The sequence below is a fragment of the Podarcis vaucheri genome, assembly GCF_965113315.1.
Source record: "Podarcis vaucheri genome assembly, chromosome: 3".
Lineage (NCBI taxonomy): Eukaryota > Metazoa > Chordata > Lepidosauria > Squamata > Lacertidae > Podarcis > Podarcis vaucheri.
The window spans coordinates 40,274,765-40,294,250 of NC_138761.1; the positions used below are offsets into that span (position 1 = coordinate 40,274,765).

At 46.6% G+C, this 19,486-nt stretch overlaps 1 protein-coding gene across 3 annotated transcripts in view; it reads right to left on the minus strand.

Moving 5' to 3' along the window:
* SLC29A1 (solute carrier family 29 member 1 (Augustine blood group)) overlaps positions 1-19,486 on the minus strand; it is an 89,373-nt gene that overhangs the window by 30,665 nt on the left and 39,222 nt on the right. Inside the window, exon 1 of one of the 3 annotated variants that reach the window (XM_082216260.1) lies at positions 2,990-3,156. The exons of the other annotated variants lie outside the window; for them this stretch is intronic. The gene's annotated coding sequence lies outside the window, so the exon portion shown is untranslated. Of the gene's footprint in view, positions 1-2,989; positions 3,157-19,486 lie in introns of those variants that run through there. 3 annotated transcript variants of the gene reach the window in all.

Below are 19,486 nucleotides of genomic sequence, written 5' to 3' on the forward strand. Positions count from 1 at the left end.
TAACGGCAGGGCCGGCCCTGCTACTTTTCTTTATGAAAGCATCTACTGGAGGTTTACTCATCCATGTGTAACATGTAGCAAAACTTCAGTAGGACAGTGGAGGCGGGGGAACCAGAAATTAGAAAAAAGATTAGCATAGACGAAGGAATGGTTTAGCAGACTTGGCTGGCAAAATTAGATTCAGTCAACAGGGAAAGTTTTGCAAAAGAATGTGTTAAAAGGAGGAACTTAACTTGATGGAAGAGGGACGGGGGATGACTGCTCCAAGCAAGGGAAGGGGCCAAAGGAGTTAGAGGGAACTAAACAGAGGGTACTGAGAGCAGGTGAGCTTTTTCCTATACTGATCTGTGCTCAATGACTTACTTGTTCTCTGCAGCATTGCTGGTAAGAGAAGAGTGCCTAAGTAATATTTTCCTTGTTTCAACATTGCTTCCTTTCAATTTTTGCCCTTGTTCTGACATCGCCTCCAAATCAACACAACACTGCTTTCTTTGGAATGAATTTAGGGATGTGGTAAAAGGAATCAGAATGGCAATATGAACTATATCCGTTTGCTGTGGCCAGTTTCCATGGACGTGCTTTCTAAAGAAAACCCACAAAACCCTGTAATTGCGCACAGCAGAGAAGTTCTAAATTTTATTCTACATTCTGAGAGTTAGAATTTGCTTTGTGATTAATATAGTATACTGTAGTTTTATTTTATCTTATTTACTTATTGAAGTGGTCTTATACCACTATTACCATATCAAGGCAGTGCACGTTGATAAAACATAAAACATCATTAAAACCAGTAAAAGATTATCACTACAGGATTTGGCTAAACGATGTGCTTTATGCAACTACATAGGCCTGTTGGCATAAAAAGCCTTCAAGAGACGCCTGAAGTCCAAAATAAGGATGCCTGCCAAATCTCTGCTGGAGGAGTGTTCCACAGCTTGGGTAGGACCAGTGATGCTAAATGCCCAACAAAGGACAACTAGCAGTGCTCCTTCCGAAGATCAAACTGTGATACAAAGGCTCAGGTGGTCTTTTAGGTATCCTGGGTCAAAGTTGTTCAAGGCTCAGTATATCCACACAACAGCCTTATATACCTGGTTTCGTAGCTTTAGGCTGCAATCCTATGCACACTTACCTGGTAGTAAGCGCACATGAGACCAATGAGACTTACCGTATATCTGAGCAGACATGCCTAGGATTGTGCTGTTAAGGCTAATTCTGCAGTTAACCTGCTAACGGGGAGGCCACATTTTGGGGGGACCCAGTACCATGCACACACACACACACACAGCGACTGCTGTTATTTCATTGTCAGCTCAGAGCAGATCAAGCAGATATTTAACTTGGGTCAATTATTTTTTGCTATTCAGCCCTCCTTTACGTTACTACACAGTACCCAGAATGTTTCACACATTCTGAATGGCAGATCCTTTGTTTGGAGTTCAAAAGGATGCCGAAATCTCTTCCCCCTTCCTTCCTTCCCCCTGTTTTTAAGCTGATAAGCTTTTCTCTGCTCCAGAGGTCAGGCACATCTTCCTCCTTTGATGTAAGCAGGGGACCACGAGATTGGAGTGTAACATCCCCCAGTTCCTTAGAATAAACACAGTAGGAGTGAAAAAAGGATGGACTGGAAGAACTTTACTCCAGGTGCACTGTAGTTTGTAAACAAACATAAATATTTTTTCTATTTCACACTGAAGGCTGCCCACTCTCCCACATTTCATGAAAATCAGACTTGATCTGTGTGCACCACAAACTTCCCTAGTTTCCACATGCTCAAGGTTCAAAGAGACATAAGCATTCATCACTCTACCAAATGGCTGTAGCAACATTTGTTTCTCATACTCCCCTGATGAAGACTGCTCCAGTTCAAAATGCATCCGGATTCACCTAACCACTATCTTATCTCACAGTTGCCACCTGGCCTTGTTGAAAAGCTGTGGTGCAAGGTCCCCAAAGGTTCGGATGTGCCTTGAGTTTTTCCCACCACCCAAAGGAGTATGAAGTTCCCTTCTGTTTGTCATTGTTTACCAGAAAAGGTGGTGAAATGGGATCAAATTGTAGGTGTCTTTAATAAGCACTGTTGTGCTCATCTTCCACCCTTACCCTCCTGCCCCCGTAGATGTTGAGATTGCAATACAAGGAGCTAAAGGCAAGAATACAAGTGCTGCAAAGCCCCCGTTTTCATCCAATAGCACTGCATTTGCTGGATCCAGTCTGGCTTTGTCACCGGCCACAAGAGAATGAACAAAAGGGCAATAAGGATCAGGTCTTGGAAATAAAATCCAGGATGGGATATTATGACTAGATGGTCCATACTACACTATCCAGGGTTAAATATGTTCATGTCAAAACCTGCAAAACCTACAAGAAAATATGGAATAGTTAGGACCTATCTTAATTTTTAAAAAGAAATGAATTTACATTGCAAACTGAATAGGGAAAGCATTTGCCTCTTTGGGTTATGTACACACAGTGATGGCACTAGATAAAATATAATTACCACACCTGCTGCCCCCATTAGGTTATATCTTTTGATGGCAGAACTGGGCTAGTTTGCATGACTAATTACCTCCAGGCCCATTTATAAACACTACTTGAGGATGCTGCCCTTGCTAGGTTGATCTTTTAGGAATCTAAATTTATTTCTCTATAATATTGTTGTAAACCTAAGGCTCGCTGGAGATTACGCTCCTCTAAAGGACAGCAAAGCCAAACTCTCAGTTATACACTCCCCACCCCCAAGGCAGCTTTCAAAGCAAAAACCCAGTTAGGATTCCACCCTGCAAATCCTCCAAAGGGCCCCATCGCAGCAAAATGCCAGACTCCCTTGGAACTGCACCAGCCAATGTGTTGCCAATATCCACAAGACTAATGGGCTGTTTGTGCCTTTCTCCCGAGCCTCTAGCATATATATACATGGACATCCATCACAGGGAATATCTGCACAGAGCAGCTCAGTGGCTGTAATTAATTACATCAGTAATGATACCTTCTCAGCATCCAAGCAAACCCTGGGGCCTCCACCCAGCAGAAGCAGCAGCCAAGTCCCCTGTCCTGCTTCTTTTCAGCATTATGGAAACAGACCAGTTGGCCAAATCGACACTTCAAGTTCCAGATCCTTCAGCTGGAAAGAATAGGCAGGTTTAGGCATACATGCCCTTGCCCGCTACAAATCTTAAGGTAACGTTGAAAAGAGACTTACTTAGAGCAGAGGATAGTTCACCAGTTCTATAAATCCTTTAACGCTCATGTGATAAAGAGTTCCAGTAGACTATCAGTGGTCCAGGAATGAGTCAAACACATGCACATGTGCAGTATCTAAGCCAAACCACCTGCTGATTAGCAGTTTGCCATCAGCAAGGGCCCCTTTCTAAGAAGGCAACCTAGTGAAAACAGCGATAAGGCTGGGTGTTACACAACATCTTTTCTACTGAGTTGCCAAGAGGAATCACCATGAGACTGAACGTAAGGATATTCACTCAAGCTTACTTAATGCAGATCAAGCTTGCTTATCGCAGATTAGGCACTCTTTAACCAGCTTGTAAAATGGATGGAATTGGTATGTATGGGATTCCAAGCACTGCTGGTGAATGTAAGTATGCTAACAGGTAAAGCTGGAAGTAGCTATTCTGGGTTGACTAAGCTGCCATATACTTAATCTGGCCACTAGAGTTAGTCGGTGTCTTCCCAACCTGGATTTCCAGGTGGCAGCTGTGCTAACAGACATTCTTCTTTAAAACTGAGGAAGCCAGGGGTTAAATCTGAAGCTTTCTGCATGCAAATCTCATGTGTTCTACCAATGAACTATGCCCAGTCCCCTTGTATGGCGACTGCCCTCCACAACACTTCAGAACTTTAGAGAGTGTGCAAGAGAGGTTGATTTGAACTATGGCTGGCCAGAGGAGGACTAACAGCCCTCAAACTACAAAGTAAGCTTTCTGATGAAATATATCAATGCCCCTCTCTTTTATCTTTTTGCCACTCCCCCCACCTTTTGCTGACATTTAGGAGCTGGCAGAAGAAATACAAAAACTGTTCACTTTTTCACTTCTTCTTTTATCAATTGCTTCCCTTTCTGTTGGCATGCTGGGTTTTTTTTTTAGGATCTCAAAGTATCTGAATAATGCGACCGCAAAGGGGAAGGGGTGTTTAGGGCAGGGGTTAGGAACTTGCAGTCTAAGGGTGATATGAGGCCCTGGCTAAATGTCATGTGGGTGGGGGGAACCAAGAGGGAGGATAAGGGGAAAGCTGGAAACTGAAATGCAAAGCAGCTTGCTGGGAGGGTGGAGAGAACAGAAAGAGAGAAAAGGGGCAGTGTTGCCCATTTTTGGCACTGGCCCCACCTGCTACCAGTTCCACCAGCATGCAGCCCCCAAAGGAATGCAGGCCTTGACCGGAAAAAAAAACTTTGCCCTCCCTCCCACATTAGGGAAAGGCTTCAGACATACAGACATCCCTGTTCCATCTGAGAGCCAGTGTGGTTCCATTCCTTCCATAAACACATGGCAGAGCTTTAGTAAACTCTTTCTCTTTTTTAACAAAGGCTTCACATACACACACACACAATACACTTAAAGCACATTGCTACCCCCAGATAATCTTGGGAACAGTAGTCCCCCCCACAGAGCTAGCACCCCTAGCAAACTAAGGTAAAGGTAAAGGGACCCCTGACCATTAGGTCCAGTCATGACTGACTCTGGGGTTGCAGCGCTCATCTTGCTTTATTGGCTGAGGGAGCCGGTGTGCAGCTTCTGGGTCATGTGGCCAGCATGACTAAGCTGCTTCTGGCAAACCAGAGCAGCGCACGGAAATGCCGTTTACCTTCCTGCCGGAGCGGTACCTATTTATCTACTTGCACTTTGACGTGCTTTTGAACTGCTAGGTTGGCAGGAACAGGGACCGAGCAACGGGAGCTCACCCCATCGCAGGGATTCGAACCGCCGACCTTCTGATCGGCAAGTCCTAGGTTCTGTGGTTTAACCCACAGCGCCACCCGCGTCCCAATAAACAAACTACAGTTAGCAAACTACGTTTCCCAAAATTCTTTGAGGAAGGCAGCCATATGTCTTAAATGTGTTAAGCAAGCACAGCACTTTGCAAATTAAAGCTGCAATACTAAACACAAGCAATCTAGAAGCGAACTACACTGAAATCAATGTGTCTTAAATTCTCAAGCAAAAATATACTTAGGACCTGGCTATAAACGTTTTATTAAAATGATAATACAGAAGAAGCCATGGCTCCTCCCAATTCCATTTCACCAACCACCCTGACCTAAGTTCCCCCTTCCTTGGCCTGAATCGCCCCAATTCCTGCCAAAATATTCCAAAATACTGCAAAAATATTTTGCTCAAGGAAAAAGAAGTTCAAAGTTCATTCTGAACACAGATACTGCTTTCCTTGGGGAGAATTTGATTCTAATTTAAGTACGTCATAGATACAGTCCAAGCCTACTGCTGAAATCCGAACACACAAAACACCCTCTTTCAACTCCAGGGAGAAATAGGGAGTCTATGTCTTGCTGTGTTGAAAAGTTAAGACAGACTTGCTGTGTGTTGTCAAACCACTGCTTGGCTCCAAGGCACTGAGAAGTGCGTTAAAAGTATGTTTTGCAGAGTCGTGAAAATAGTAAAAAAAGCATGTTAAACCACTGGGGTAAGCCAATGTGGTGCCCTCCAGATGTTAGTCTACAACTCCCATCATCCCTGCCAGCTGGTATCCTTGCAGAAGCAAATAAGCATTGGACTCCAACAACACCTGGAGGGCAGCACATTGGCTGCCCTTGTTATAACCAATATCATCAGGCTGGAAAGACGATGCCAACAGGGATGATTTTAACTAACTATCCTCCTAGGAATGGCAGTAACATTTCCATCTCCCCCAGAGCAGTGAATTAAGTTTGCAAATGGAAGTTGTAAGGCTCCCTTGGCTCAGCTTGAGGACATTTTCCCAGGGTCAGTCTCAGGCTCTGATGGCTGTGTGCTAATCAAAGAATAAAAGCAAACAAGACCCCTTTTGTCCCAAGGGTGGAGGAGAGGAAGGAACTTGATGGGGACCCAGGTTGGGGACTTGCCCCTAGTTCACAGAGCTTCCCATTGCAGCAAAGGATGCTCTTTGAGGCAAAGTAAGGCCATGAGGTTGATCACATGGGAAAGTTATTCTGCACTCACAATGCAGTAGCATAGGTAGCCATGGGCAGGGGCGGGAGCGGTCTACAGGACAGCACAGGGGTCTGTCTTATGTTCCCTGTTGTGCGTCAAGAGTTTTGTTTCTGGGCAGCAGGGGAGCTTTCTCAACAATTTTGATTTCCCATAAAAAGCTCAACAACTTTGGTCTGCCCCAGGCGCCAGCAGGGGTTGCTACGCCGCTGCACAATGTTTCTTCTTAGGCAGGAATAACCAGCTGCAATGCAGAGTGCAGTCATTAATTGGGTATATAAAAGACACTTTTTCAGGTATCCTGGCCCCAAGCTGTATATGTCTTTATACACCAGTATCAGTACCTTGAACTTAGCCAGGAAGTGAATTGGCAGCCAGCTTGTTGAAGTACTTGCTACAGTCACAATCGATGGATTAAATCGCTAGGCAAGCCAAGTCAAAGAGTTTCAGCTTTGAAACAGTGGCCAAGGCGCATTGGTGAATGAGATGCATAAACCTTCCTTAGAACAGCAAGACAATGAGCAAACAATGATGGAGGGGGAGGTTAGCACAAGCTTGGAAGAGAATTACTACCTATGGGCAAAATTGGGAAATGACACAATGGCAGGAAAGTAGGATTTCTTATCCCCATGGAGATTCTATATAGGAAGCAGCAATAAAATAATAATGAAGTATTCTTCATAATAAAGTATCCTGTTTGTGGGAAACTTTGAGGAATGTTAATGACATGAAAAGCAAGCAGCTCCTCTGTGCATTGACCCCCCCCACCCCCTATCTCAGCTGCAAAGAGTGCTATGAACTTGGCCCTTTAAATCATGGTCATGTAGAATGATAGTCACCCAGAGCACTTTTGTTAAGCAGCCGTGATGAAGGTTCCCTGCTGTGAATGGTGCATGCATTCCACTGCTCATGTGTACCTGTTTGCAAGAGATGGACTGAGTCAGTTTAGGTAGGTTTTAGTAGCAGCAAGGGTTGATTCCTGAATTTGTAGAGGTAGGAGATAACGTGCCAAGAGAGAAATAACTTTTAGCTGTGACTTACAAAGTAACACTTTGCAAAAAAAGAAAGGGGAAAAAAGGAACAAGCTTGCCCCAGCATGACCAGCAAAATGGCAGTTCACTTAAGTACCCCAATATTATTTCACCGGTGCAGTCCTGCATCCAATTATCAAGTAGTAGTAGTAGTAGTAGTAGTAGTAGTAGTAGTAGTAATAATAATAATAATAATAATAATAATAATAATAATAATAATATATTATTTGCACCCTGCCCATCTGGCTGGGTTTCCCCAGCCACTCTGGGTGGCTTCCAACAAAGATTAAAAATGCATTAAAATGTCAGACATTAAAAACTTCCCTAAACAGGACTGCCTTCAGGTGTCTTCTAAATGTCTGGGAGTTGTTTATCTCTTTGACATCTGATGGGAGGGCGTTCCACAGGGCAGGTGCCACTACCGAGAAGGCCTTCTGCCTGCTTCCCTGTAACCTCACTTCTCGCAGTGAGGGAACCACCAGAAGGCCCTCGGTGCTGGACCTCAATGTCCGGGCAGAACGATGGGGGTGGAGATGCAACTTCAGGTATACTGGGCTGAGGCCGTTTAGGGTTTTAAAGGTCAGCACCAACACTTTAAATTGTGCTCAGAAACGTGCTGGGAGCCAGTGTAGGTCTTTCAGTAACAAACATACCGGCAAAAGCAAGCATTTAATCAATCCAGTGGTGGCACAGTGTGCAGGGAGGTGCTAATCCCACATAGTGGAGGCAGTTTTGCTTTATTTGCACTGCCCTTCCTCCAATGAGATCTCTCATTTTATCCTCACAGCAAGGTTCGGCTGTGTCAGCTAAGGCCACCAAAGGCCCCCTTTGAGCTACGTGGGGAATGAGATATGAATTCAGGCCTTCCAATCCAAGCCCAACACTTTATTCACTGCATTGGGCTGGCTTTTCCAGTGCTACTACCTCCCAGAAAGGAAGACAGTGCACCAGCTTCTAACCTGCAGCTACATCTTAACCCTTGCATGTCAACAGCTCTTTAAAAAGCTATAAAGAAAACATAAGGAACTGCATGACCACTGACAAGCAAATTTAGAGTGACTGTGGTTGCTCTTTGGCTGCTCCTCTGAAGGGATGATGGAATAATGGCCAAACAGTGATGAATCACACATAAATAGCCATGAGTCACACATTAACAGTAATAAATCAAACTAAGTTTGTAAACATTTTAAGAGCGTTGCAGAAGGTGAGCTAAGAGAGGCATTACTCCCCATAGTGCTCACACAGGGATTTTTTTGTGGTTGAGTTCAATTATTGCTTCTGGTCAAATGGATTTTGCAGGCTTTTGAAACAATACCAAAAAAATGCCTAACCTGTTTGCCAGAAACCAAAGTGGGAAGATAGTAAACAACACAGTGGTCCTTCTAGCAAACAGATTTCGACTCTCAAAAATCCTAATGTCTGTCTCCAGCCCAACAGCATAATCCTACCCATGTTTACTCATTCAGTGGGGCTTACTTCAAGGAATGTGGGTATGCAAGTGAAGCCTAAGCCTCCAACAATTTATTATCCTTTTTTCCTTTTCCATATCTGCAAGTTCCATGGATCCCAAGCAAGTATTTAGACCATGTGCAATATAGTGCCATTGCAGATGGTGACATACTGTATAAGGAATAATTCAATCTTCAGTTGGCCATTTCAGTTTGTCATATGGAATGATTGCCCCTGCCATGTGCAAGTGGAAGTCTTTGTGTGGGCTTCTGTTGATGGTACTCATTAGTTGAATTCCACCCACAGGTAATTCATAGTAATCATTTCAGGCAGAACAAAGCAGCTTGGGCAATTCTCATTCTCTGAATCCGGATTTACTACAGCCACCATGTTGGCAGCAAAGAGTTCTTTGTACCATCCTGTGGCTCTCCTTCAAAGTCACCTATTATCTTACTCATTATCATTGCAATCAGAACGTGTAGCAATCATGGTGATGCAGGTACGCTCTTGCAAAATTCTACAGTTTGCAGAGTATGAGATACTTGGTCTTGCACGAGTGGAGTGATACATGCATTCTGCTCTTTTACTTCCAACACAACTGTGAAGCTGGTTCACTCTCAGCCCACAAGAGCATGATTGGAGGACTTGTGTGTGCATGCAATATAGCACAAAATTATTCTGAATGTCTGGTGCACAGAAACTTTGGCGGCAAGAGACCTGCCTCATATAGACACAGCACTCATCCATTTTTACAAAGGCACAGCTTCCCACTGAGCTATTTTCAGTTGCCATCTGCTCCCTTTCATCTATATTTCGGAGACATCTGTCCTTCTCTTATTCAGCCTAGAGGCCAATGCAAGACTTACAGCATTGCAGCTGGTCCCAATTTAGAGGGAGTGTGGTTGAAGCCAAAACGCAGGACAAAACGTTCTATGTGCTAAAATACCATCACTTCCACCAATTAAAAGTAAAATACCAAGGCAGAGCTGTTTGTGGCCATGATTGACACTGAATTTGACCAATAATTATTCTTGGAGGAATGCCAGCCAACATAATGGCTGGGATTCATGGCTTTTCTCCCCACCTCATTCACGACACACACAGGACTAAAATACCGGGTCTATTTCAGGCTGAGCAATCCACCATCCATTCACACGGCACTAAACTAGCAGTCAAAACCTTAAGAGGGGATGGAACAGATGCAAAACTAAAAGATTAGTTTTCTTAGCAGCATTCATCCTAATGCCAAGTCCATGGATGAACATATCAATTATCAAAGTGAGGGGGAAAGGCATAGGATCAAGTATGGACACCCCTGAGAGTGGGATGCAAAAACACTGCCAAAAATCTGGCAGAAACCCACATTGGCTCCCAGCACCATCATCAACGGGACGGAAAAGGATGCAGCATGCCACAAGTCTGCAGAATGCCTTTCAAATTCAGGCTAGAAAACTCAAACAAGCCATTTGTTGCAAGGGTAGCCCTCCATATCTCCATCTCCCATTAGCCCCAGTCAGCATGGTTAATGGTCAAGAGATTTTGAGAGTTGGAATCCAGTAAAATCTGGAAGGTCACAGGTTTCCCGTTCTTGCCCTCTCCAGGTATGAAAAAGACTTAAAGGCTTTTTCATCCAACTCCCACCCACTAGTACCCCAGATATCAACCTATGCAATTGGGTGAAGCAAATAATGGAAGTGACTCAAGCAAGTGAGCCAGGCTATATATTGCACAGATTCTTTTCTTCTGCCTATTGTCTTGGGCACCAGATAATTATTCCAAACTTTCCTCAAAGCAGGCCATCCACCCTCCAGTTCAAGAATATGCTTGAATGTTTATGCATTAGGTGGGCTGAAGAAGAGCCTGCTGTGTCCTGTCTAAGTTATAGCTCCCTGGAACAGACAAAGCATTCTGCTTTGTTTAGGCAACAGATAAATTTAGTGGACTGGATTCTATCTTGGCAAAAGCTTTTTTCAGCAACAGAGGAGAGACCTCCAGGGAAGGCTGATTTACAGAATGGTTTAAATAATGACTAGCGCCACTGCTGCAAGTCAGACAAAAATATCATTACTGTCATCCTGAGACCTGAAAACTATCATCTTTCTTACTCCACCCAAACTAAGTTCTGTTATTTGCACATAACACAAAATACAAACTGAGGGACCAGATCCTGCCACAAGCCAAGATATCAACCCCACTCAACCAGTACTGCTATAGGGCTTAATAATGTCAGCCACAACACCAAAATTAATCGAACCTGATCATCTTCCAATACAGTATATGCTATCATCTGCCAGTAATACCTATCTATATTCTATGTATAAGACAAACAATTCAGTCACAACAGAAAAGAGTAAGTGGGTACCAATATGACATAAAAAGCAGGTGTATTTCAAAATCACTATGAGACCATCAACTGAACTGTTCAGTGGAAAGAAGGAAGTTCAGAGAGAAATTAGCATGGAATTGTTAAATGAACACTTATAAAGTTATGTTCTATCACATGTGGCCTGAATCAAAACAATGGGTTTCCCTGTATGGGAGTTCAGCCCGGACACTGAGGTCCAGTGCCAAGGGCCTTCTGGTGGTTCCCTCACTGCGAGAAGTGAGGTTACAGGGAAGCAGGCAGGGGGCCTTCTCGGTAGTGGCACCTGCCCTGTGGAATGCCCTCCCACCAGATGTCAAGGAAATAAATAACTATCTGACATTGAGAAGACATCTGAAGGCAGCTCTGTTTATAGAAGTTTTTGATGTTTGAAGTTTTATTCTCTTTTTAGTGTTCTGCTGGGAGCTGCCCAGAGTGGCTGGGGAAACCCAGCCAGATGTGTGGGGTATTAATAATAAAATTATTTATTATTATTATTATTATTATTATTATTATTATTATTATTATTATTATCAGACCTTGCTGCTAATGCCTCCATGCCACACATGTGATACACACACACACACACACACACACACCCCTACGAATTTAAGATAACATTCCATGCATCCAATGAAGTGGACTCTAGTCCATGAAAGCTTATGCCATAAAACAGCCTTCAGGTGTCACAAGGCAACTCTTCAGAAGCAGCAATTGACACAGATCATACCACCAGTTAAGATGACCAAGCTGGATTTTGTTTGGTGGTGGCCTAAGCAGGGCATAAGCAAACAAGACACCTGAGGGAGGGAGGTGAGGAGCTAGGAAGAGATAGCCTAAGGTCAGGAAGTAATGTGTTAGGCTTCTGGCTTATCATTCCTTTGTTATGCAGATTATGGGCTAAATGGTCATCTGATGGTTAGGAGGTGGTTGGGAATTTCACATCTATTTGACAGACAGCAAGAATATCCCAGATAACAGGAAGTCGTAGTCAATGTGGAGGCTGAACTTCTAAGTGGCATGGAATATCACTATCATATTACACTCATGGGCATCGGCTGTCTTTGGAGACAATGGAGGAGTGAACCTTTTTTTTTGGGGGGGTGAGGTCAAGCTGTTGGAAGGTTGCAGCACCTGCTGTGGCTGTAGAGACGGATACAGGAGAGACATATTTTGTTGCAGCTGGGGCAGATGAAGTCATCTGGTTGTGCTGCTGCAGATGCACCAGGGTGTTTCTTCTCTCTGCACTGCTACTGAAAAATCTCACTGACTGCCAGTTAGCTACTGAGCTGCGTTTAAGGTATTGGTGTGCAAAGCCCTACACAGCTTGGGGCCAGGATACCTAGAAGGCTGCCTCATAATCTACATCCCCAACTAATCACTGCATTCTGCAGGAGAGGGCATCCTGCAGATACCATGAGGTCCTTTCTTTAGTGTCAGAATCAGGCCTAAATTTCTTCCCATTGCAGGTCAGGCAGGCGCCATCTGTTGAATTTTCAGCACTTGCTAAAGACATTTGTCTTTCAATGAGCCTTCTAAAATCTTTAATCCAGTTGGAATGTGTTTTGGATTTGAATTGATCCCATGTATGTGCTTTTGTTGTTTTAAACTGTTTTTATATTTTTGTTTTATATGTGTTATTATATTGCAAATGATTCCTAAACAAAATAATTAATAAATAATTTGATCATTCGTGCATGTATTGTTTCACACCGCCGGAATGAGTGACTTAGAAGGATATCTTCATATAAAATGTACAATTCCATAGAACAATTAAAATGGGGGGAAAGGTAGGAAGATTAGAGAGTCTCTTGGCCCCACGCTCCTGAGTGGACCTTCTTGCAGCATCAACAGCTTCCTTGTGTGACAACACCGAGAAAGGCTGGTTGACCACAGTAGATCATAGCGAAGTGTAATACATACCATGGAGTCACCCGGGGTCAGAGAATAGATTGTGCAAGCGTGTTTTTCCCATGAACAAAGGTTGGGGAACCATCATTCTAGTGATGCGGCCCATGCACCCGTGAGAAACAAGCCACTGCACAAAATGGAAAAGTGGTGCAATTATTGCCCAGAGGCACATTGTGTGCAAGAGGCAAGCAAGACAGGGTTGTGGGAGAGGCTATTGAATGGGAACTCAAACAGGGTGGAGTAGCCCTGTTGTGATGGTGGTGATGGGGGTGGAATAGCAGGTACAGTGAGGTTGGGGGTGGTGTGGTCAGGAAAGCCATTGCTCAAGTAGGTCACAGAGGCTCTTAAAAGAGAGAAGGGAAGCTCTTCCAAGCATGGAAGTAGGAGTAGGAGAGAAGGAGGCATAGGCATCGTGAGCAGCCATTATGGGAACCAGCCTCAGTTGGGGACCTATCTGTGCTGCAAGAGACTCTGAGTATCACCCAGAGAGGAGGACCATGGCTACTAAAATAAAACAAACCCTCATGTTTTTAAAGAAGCTGTTAGAAAATCAATATGTCCAGGCTTTCTCTGTGGGGAAAAGTTGCCTTTTATGGCAGAGTAACTTCTCCAGACCCCTTCTGAAGCCACAAGGAAACACCTTGTTTTCCTGCATCTTCCCTCCCTCACTTGAGGACGCTTCTTCTCCCATCTCTTCATTCACTCTCACGCAATTACTGAGATGCAAGCTTGGAGGCCCTACTACAGGTACAACCACTGTAGGAATTTAACTACTAGAAATGCTGCCTTTGATGTTATACCTCTGTATGTAGAATTTGAACCCAAAATGAAGGCAAGACATTACATGTGTTTGGCCCATGCTGGTGGTTTATTCCAAAAACACACGCACACACACACAAACACGTCCGCCACTGGTGGCGCCATTGTATTATGACAGATGACCTTTTGCAAACAACCTTAAACTGCTGTGCAGAAGATTTTATTCCGCATCACTGGACGCTTTGAAGACCATCTGGTCCAAAAGTGTCACATAAAATGGGATGAATAGCACAGCTTGTTGGTGGAACATAGGCCCTGTCTGAAAAGGCCTACGGTTGTATTCCTAGCATCTTCAAAGTGCCTCATGAAGCAGCAAAAACCCCTCTGCACATCCACTTGCTTCATTCAAGGTGTACAATCCCTTTGCCCTTCCCAAACTTGCTATTTAGCACTGATTGCTGCGTATGTGTACCACTTCCAGCTTTATCAGCCATTTATAAATATTGGCTGCTTTCCAACACATTTGGCACACCCTCCATTCAGGTCAACAAGGCTGGCTCACTACATGTTCCCAAAAGGTTGTAATCACCAGAAGACTTAGCAAGTTGGGCAGCTGCAAACAGACTTTGAATTTTAACTTCGATAGCAGTTGGAGCTATGCATGACACCAGCAGAAAATTGATTATTCTTTTAACCTGAACATACCTGGCTCTGGAAATAAGAGCCTTGTTGGATGAAACCAACAATCAGTTCCATGGGTAGCCAGCCCACAGGCCTTAAAAAGGTAAAGGACCCCTGACAGTTAAGTCCAGTCGCAGACGACTCTGGGGTTGTGGTGCTCATCTCGCTTTACAGGCCGAGGGAGCCGGCGTTTGTCTGCAGTTTTTCTGGGTCATGTGGCCAGCATGACTAAGCCGCTTCTGGCACAACAGAACACCAAATGCCGTTTACCTTCCCACTGGAGCGGTACCTATTTATCTACTTGCACTTTTGGCGTGCTTTCGAACTGCTAGGTAGGTAGGAGCTGGGACCGAGCAATGGGAGCTCACCCTGTCGCAGGGATTCGAACCGCAGACCTTCTGATCAGCAAGCCCAAGAGGCTCAATGGTTTAGACCACAGCACCACAGGCCTTATCTACCCCCAACAAAGGTGTTTAGTGACACCCCACACCCTCTTGGTTAGAGCAGGGTGCTGATAAAGCCAAGGTTCCAGGTGTGATCTCCTGACGAGACAGCTGCATATTCCTGCATTGCAGGGGGTTGGACTAGATGATCCTAAGGGACCCTTCCTGTAGTATATATAGTGAGTAGAATGTGAGGTTAGGACTCGTGGAGACTAAATCCCTGCTCAACACTGAAATCCTCCCCCCCCCCAATTATTTTCTTTGGAAAGGCAAAGAAGGAAATACAAAATCACACACACTCCCAATCTCTATTTTTAGGCTGTAAAAGGTATAGACCTAAACATTTACTCATTAAAAATGAATCGCTGGTTGCCACACATCCTCTTGCTGTTTGTAATTCACTCCCTTCCTGCCAGAGAGAACTGGAAAGTAGGACTTCTGGTTTGGGGGAAGGAGGCAACGTAATGTCTTGACGAAAGGTGACTAAGGGAGGTTTGTAAAATTGCACATTGTGTTGACTGAAGTTTTCCTCCTTCCCTCATAATACTAGAACTCAAGCTCATCAAATCAAGATTTGGAACAGAGAAAAGGAAGTACTTCACAGAATCTTGGGGCTCCTCCAACCTTTTACTTGACCCATATTTTGATCATTTTGTGTACTGGTTAAGTCCCCCTGCTCCAAGAGCTTTGTTCCAAAACTCTTGCCTTGTGAAAATCCTATCTTACCTGCTGAATTGAAGCTCAGCTACGTAAAATCTCTCTTCAGATTTTCTGCACATCTGGTAAGATCCAATTCAGCCAGTAAGAATGGATTTTCGCAAGTGTCAGGGGTTCAGGAGCAGAGACGCAGAGAAGGGAGGAAGCAGAGAGCGAGGGGGAGGAATCCGAAGGGAAAATGAGTGATGATGACGACCCGAGATCTCCAAGCCTAAGCAGTGAGTCAGAGGACTCCCAAAAGGGAGCCCCAGTGAGCAGAGCAAGGGGGGGATCCGGGGGGACACCCCAGGAGGAAGGGAACAGAGGAGATTCAGAGAGCAGCAGCTGGAAGTCGGGACCCACGCTCATAACTGAGAGCGGCAGCAGCTGGAAGTCGGGACCCACGCTCAAGACTGAGAGCAGCAGGGAGGAAGGTAGCCAGGCATCGGGTTCCGGAGGCTGTCAGCAGGAGGGAGGGCACGAGTCAGGGGTGGTCACGCCCTCCTCAGAGAGCGAGGCAACGGTTAAGAGGAAAGTAGAGAGTTGGGTGCGCGCGCCAAGTTCAAATGCAGCGGAAGCTGGAGCAGTAAGCAGCCCGGAGAGTGAGCCAGGTCCTAAAGCCCGCCGCAAGGAGGCAGAAGGATCAGGGGGGTCAGCGTCAGAGGAGAGTAGAAGGGAGGAGGCCCAGGGGGGCAGAAGGACCCAGAGACGTAGGGAGAGGCGAAGGAGGTGGAGCAAGGCTAGGGTATTAAGCTGGTGTGCAAGAGGCGGGGACTCAGACGGGTCTTCGCCGACCTAGGGCAGAAGGTGTAGAGCTGCACGCTGCAGTTCGGAAATGAAACCTGTAACTTAATAAAGACTCTTATAAAGTGAACGCTGGCGGACTTGGTCCTATGTGAGCTGGGACTGGGTGGCAGCCCTGACAGTAAGACCCGTCTCACAAAAGCTTCGGACACCTGATATCTCGCAGCGGAGAGAGAGGCAGCTGGAGGAGGGGATCGGTGTTTGGGAGCAAGCTCACGACGGTTAGCAGAGATGACGGAAGCAGAGACAGTTGCAGCGCTGCAACAGGCAGTTACCCAATTGAACGCGGAGGTACTGGCATCCAAGAAGAGGGAGGAGGATGCGGCAGCCGCCTACAGAGATCTCCACGCCAGGTTTGAAGCATGGGTTAAACACGGGCAGCCAGGACCCAGACCGGAGGGGGTTGGGTTGGCACGGAGAGCAGGAGGGCTTGTGGCTCACTTCGATGGGAATTTACAACAGTACCCCAATTTTCGAGCAGACGTAATGTGCGCACTGCAACTGCTGGCAAAAGACTTTAGAGATGAGGAAGAGAAAGTGGGGTTCATACTATCCCATTTGCATGGGGATGCTAAAGCGTGGCTACGCAATTTGTGGAGGGATAAAGATCCGGCGCTTCAGAATGCAGATGCCTTTATCAAAGCGATGGATGCGTGTTTTTTGTCTACTATTGATGTGGATCTTGCCCGACGGGAGATTCATGGACTAAAACAAGGGAGGGCAAGCGTCCGGCAGTACCACGCCCGCTTTTTTGCGCTGGTCAGTGCCTTAGAGTGGGACCGGGATTCGCCCCCTGTCAGAGACCTGTTCTGGGAGGGTCTAAGCTCTGCGGTCAAGGATGAAATTGCAAGGGGGGAGAGGCCCCGAAGCACGCAGGAGGTGGTCCAAAGGGCGCTGACTGTGGGGGTGAGGCTGGAAGAACGTCCATGGTGCAGAGATGAAGGACGTGGAGGGCGCGAAGCAGCGAGAAGTTTCTCTTTCGTTCCAAGAGAAGCAGCGCGTGCGCAATCCACACCTCCGCCTGGAGGGGGAGGGGAACCGATGGAGGTTGGAGGTGCAAGGGCTCAGTCAGCAGCCAGAGCCCAAGCACCGACAGCAGTGAAAGCGAAGCCTCCTAGAGGGAACAGGAAGTGTTACATCTGCGAGGATCCAGGCCATTTGGCGAAAGAGTGTCCCCGGAGGCTCCACAAGCACACTGCAGCCTCAGCAATGGTGACTGCAGCAACGCAGCAAGGAGAACCACAGCAGGGAAACGACGATGTCTGGCTGGAGACAGAGGCACTGGGGCCCAGCCAGACGCATCAGTGAAGCAGTCCCCAGCGATCTTGCAACCCACGGACCCCCTCCCACCCAAACCAGTAGTGCAGCTCACAGCATCTCTCCAGCTACCCGATGGCGTCACTATCGAAGTGCCGCTTTCTGTGGATTCTGGAAGCAACGCAGACTTTATAGCGCAGGATTTTGTGGAGCAGCACGCTATACAGCTACTGCCTGCCACTCTGCCCCTGCAAGTCGTCACAGTGGATGGCAGAGAGTTGCTAGGGGGGCAGGTGGTGAAGCAAACGCCACCGATGGTGATGCGCCTTGGCAACCACAGGGAAGTCATCAGTTTTAATGTCACCAGACTGTCGGACACGCCCATTGTGTTGGGCATGAGTTGGCTGGACAGGCACAGTCCGACACTGGCTTGGTACCAGAGACAGCTGATCTTCGGCTCCTCTTATTGCGCAGAACACTGCATCCTGCCCAGACAGGAGGGAGAGGAGGAGGAATCACAACTGCAGTTGGGAACGTTGCAAGCAGTCCCCCACAAATACGCAGACTTTCTGGAGGTCTTCTGCGAGAAAGAGGCTGACAAGCTACCACCGCACAGGCAATATGACTGCAAGATTGACCTCCTACCAGGGGCGACGCTGCCGAAAGGGAAGCTGTATTCCATGTCTGAGGACGAATTACAGGAACTCAAACAGTTCATAGATCACAATTTGCAGCGCGGTTTCATCCGGGAGTCCAGGGCAGTAGGGGGCAGTCCTGTTTTCTTCGTGAAGAAGAAAGACACGCCCCAAAAAAGACTGGTGGTGGATTTTCGCCTCTTAAACAAGATGACCAAGCCTTCTGATTTCCCCATGCCCAGGATTGACGACCTACTAGCGACGGTGCGCAAGGGACGCGTGTTCACCAAGTTGGACCTGCGAGGTGCGTACAATCTCATCCGCATGAGGGAGGGCGATGAGTGGAAGACAGCCATGTTCACGCCTCTGGGCACCTACGAATACAGAGTGATGCCGTTTGGATTGCAAAACGGTTCTCACTGTTTCCAAGCTTTCATGCATCATGTGTTGGCGGGACTCCTTTACAAGAAGTGTGTCTGCTTTCTGGATGACATCCTGATATTCTCCGAATCGCAGCAAGCCCATGACCAAGATGTTCGGGAGGTGCTGGAGAGGCTGCAGCAGCATAGACTGTACGCCAAACTGGAGAAGTGCCAGTTCGACACGACGGAGGTGGATTTCTTGGGTTACAAGTTGTCGGACAAGGGGCTAGCCATGGACAGCGCCAAGGTTCGTGCGGTGTTGGATTGGAAGAGCCCGCGCAACCGGAAGGAGGTCCAGCGGTTTGTCGGCTTCGCCAACTTCTATCGCAAGTTTATCAAGGGGTTCGCGATGCAGACGGCGGCCATTACGGACACGCTAAGCTCCAAGAAAAAGAAATTCATCTGGACGGAGCAGGCGGAGCAGTCCTTTCAGGCACTCAAGCGTCTCTTCGCGTCGGAAGAGCAACTGCTGCATATCGACCCCAGCAGGCCGATGCGGGTAGAGACAGACGCGTCCGATAGAGCAGTGGGAGCTGTCCTGCTGCAAAGGGACCCACAGGGGGTCTGGAGGCCGGGAGCGTTCTACTCCAGAAAGCTCAGCAAGTCGGAGCAGAACTACACCATCTGGGACAGGGAGTTGCTGGCCATTCATGCAGCTTTCAAGGCGTGGAGGCACTTCCTGATCGGCGCCAAGCACACGGTGCAGGTCTGCACGGATCACAAGAATCTGGAGCACTGGCGCACGGCTCAGTTCCTGAACCAGAGGCAGATACGTTGGGCGGAGTTCTTTGCTGACTTCAATTTCCGAATAGAGTACGTCCCAGGCGACACCAACGTCATGGCGGATGCACTGTCCCGCAAACCGCAATACCTCGAAG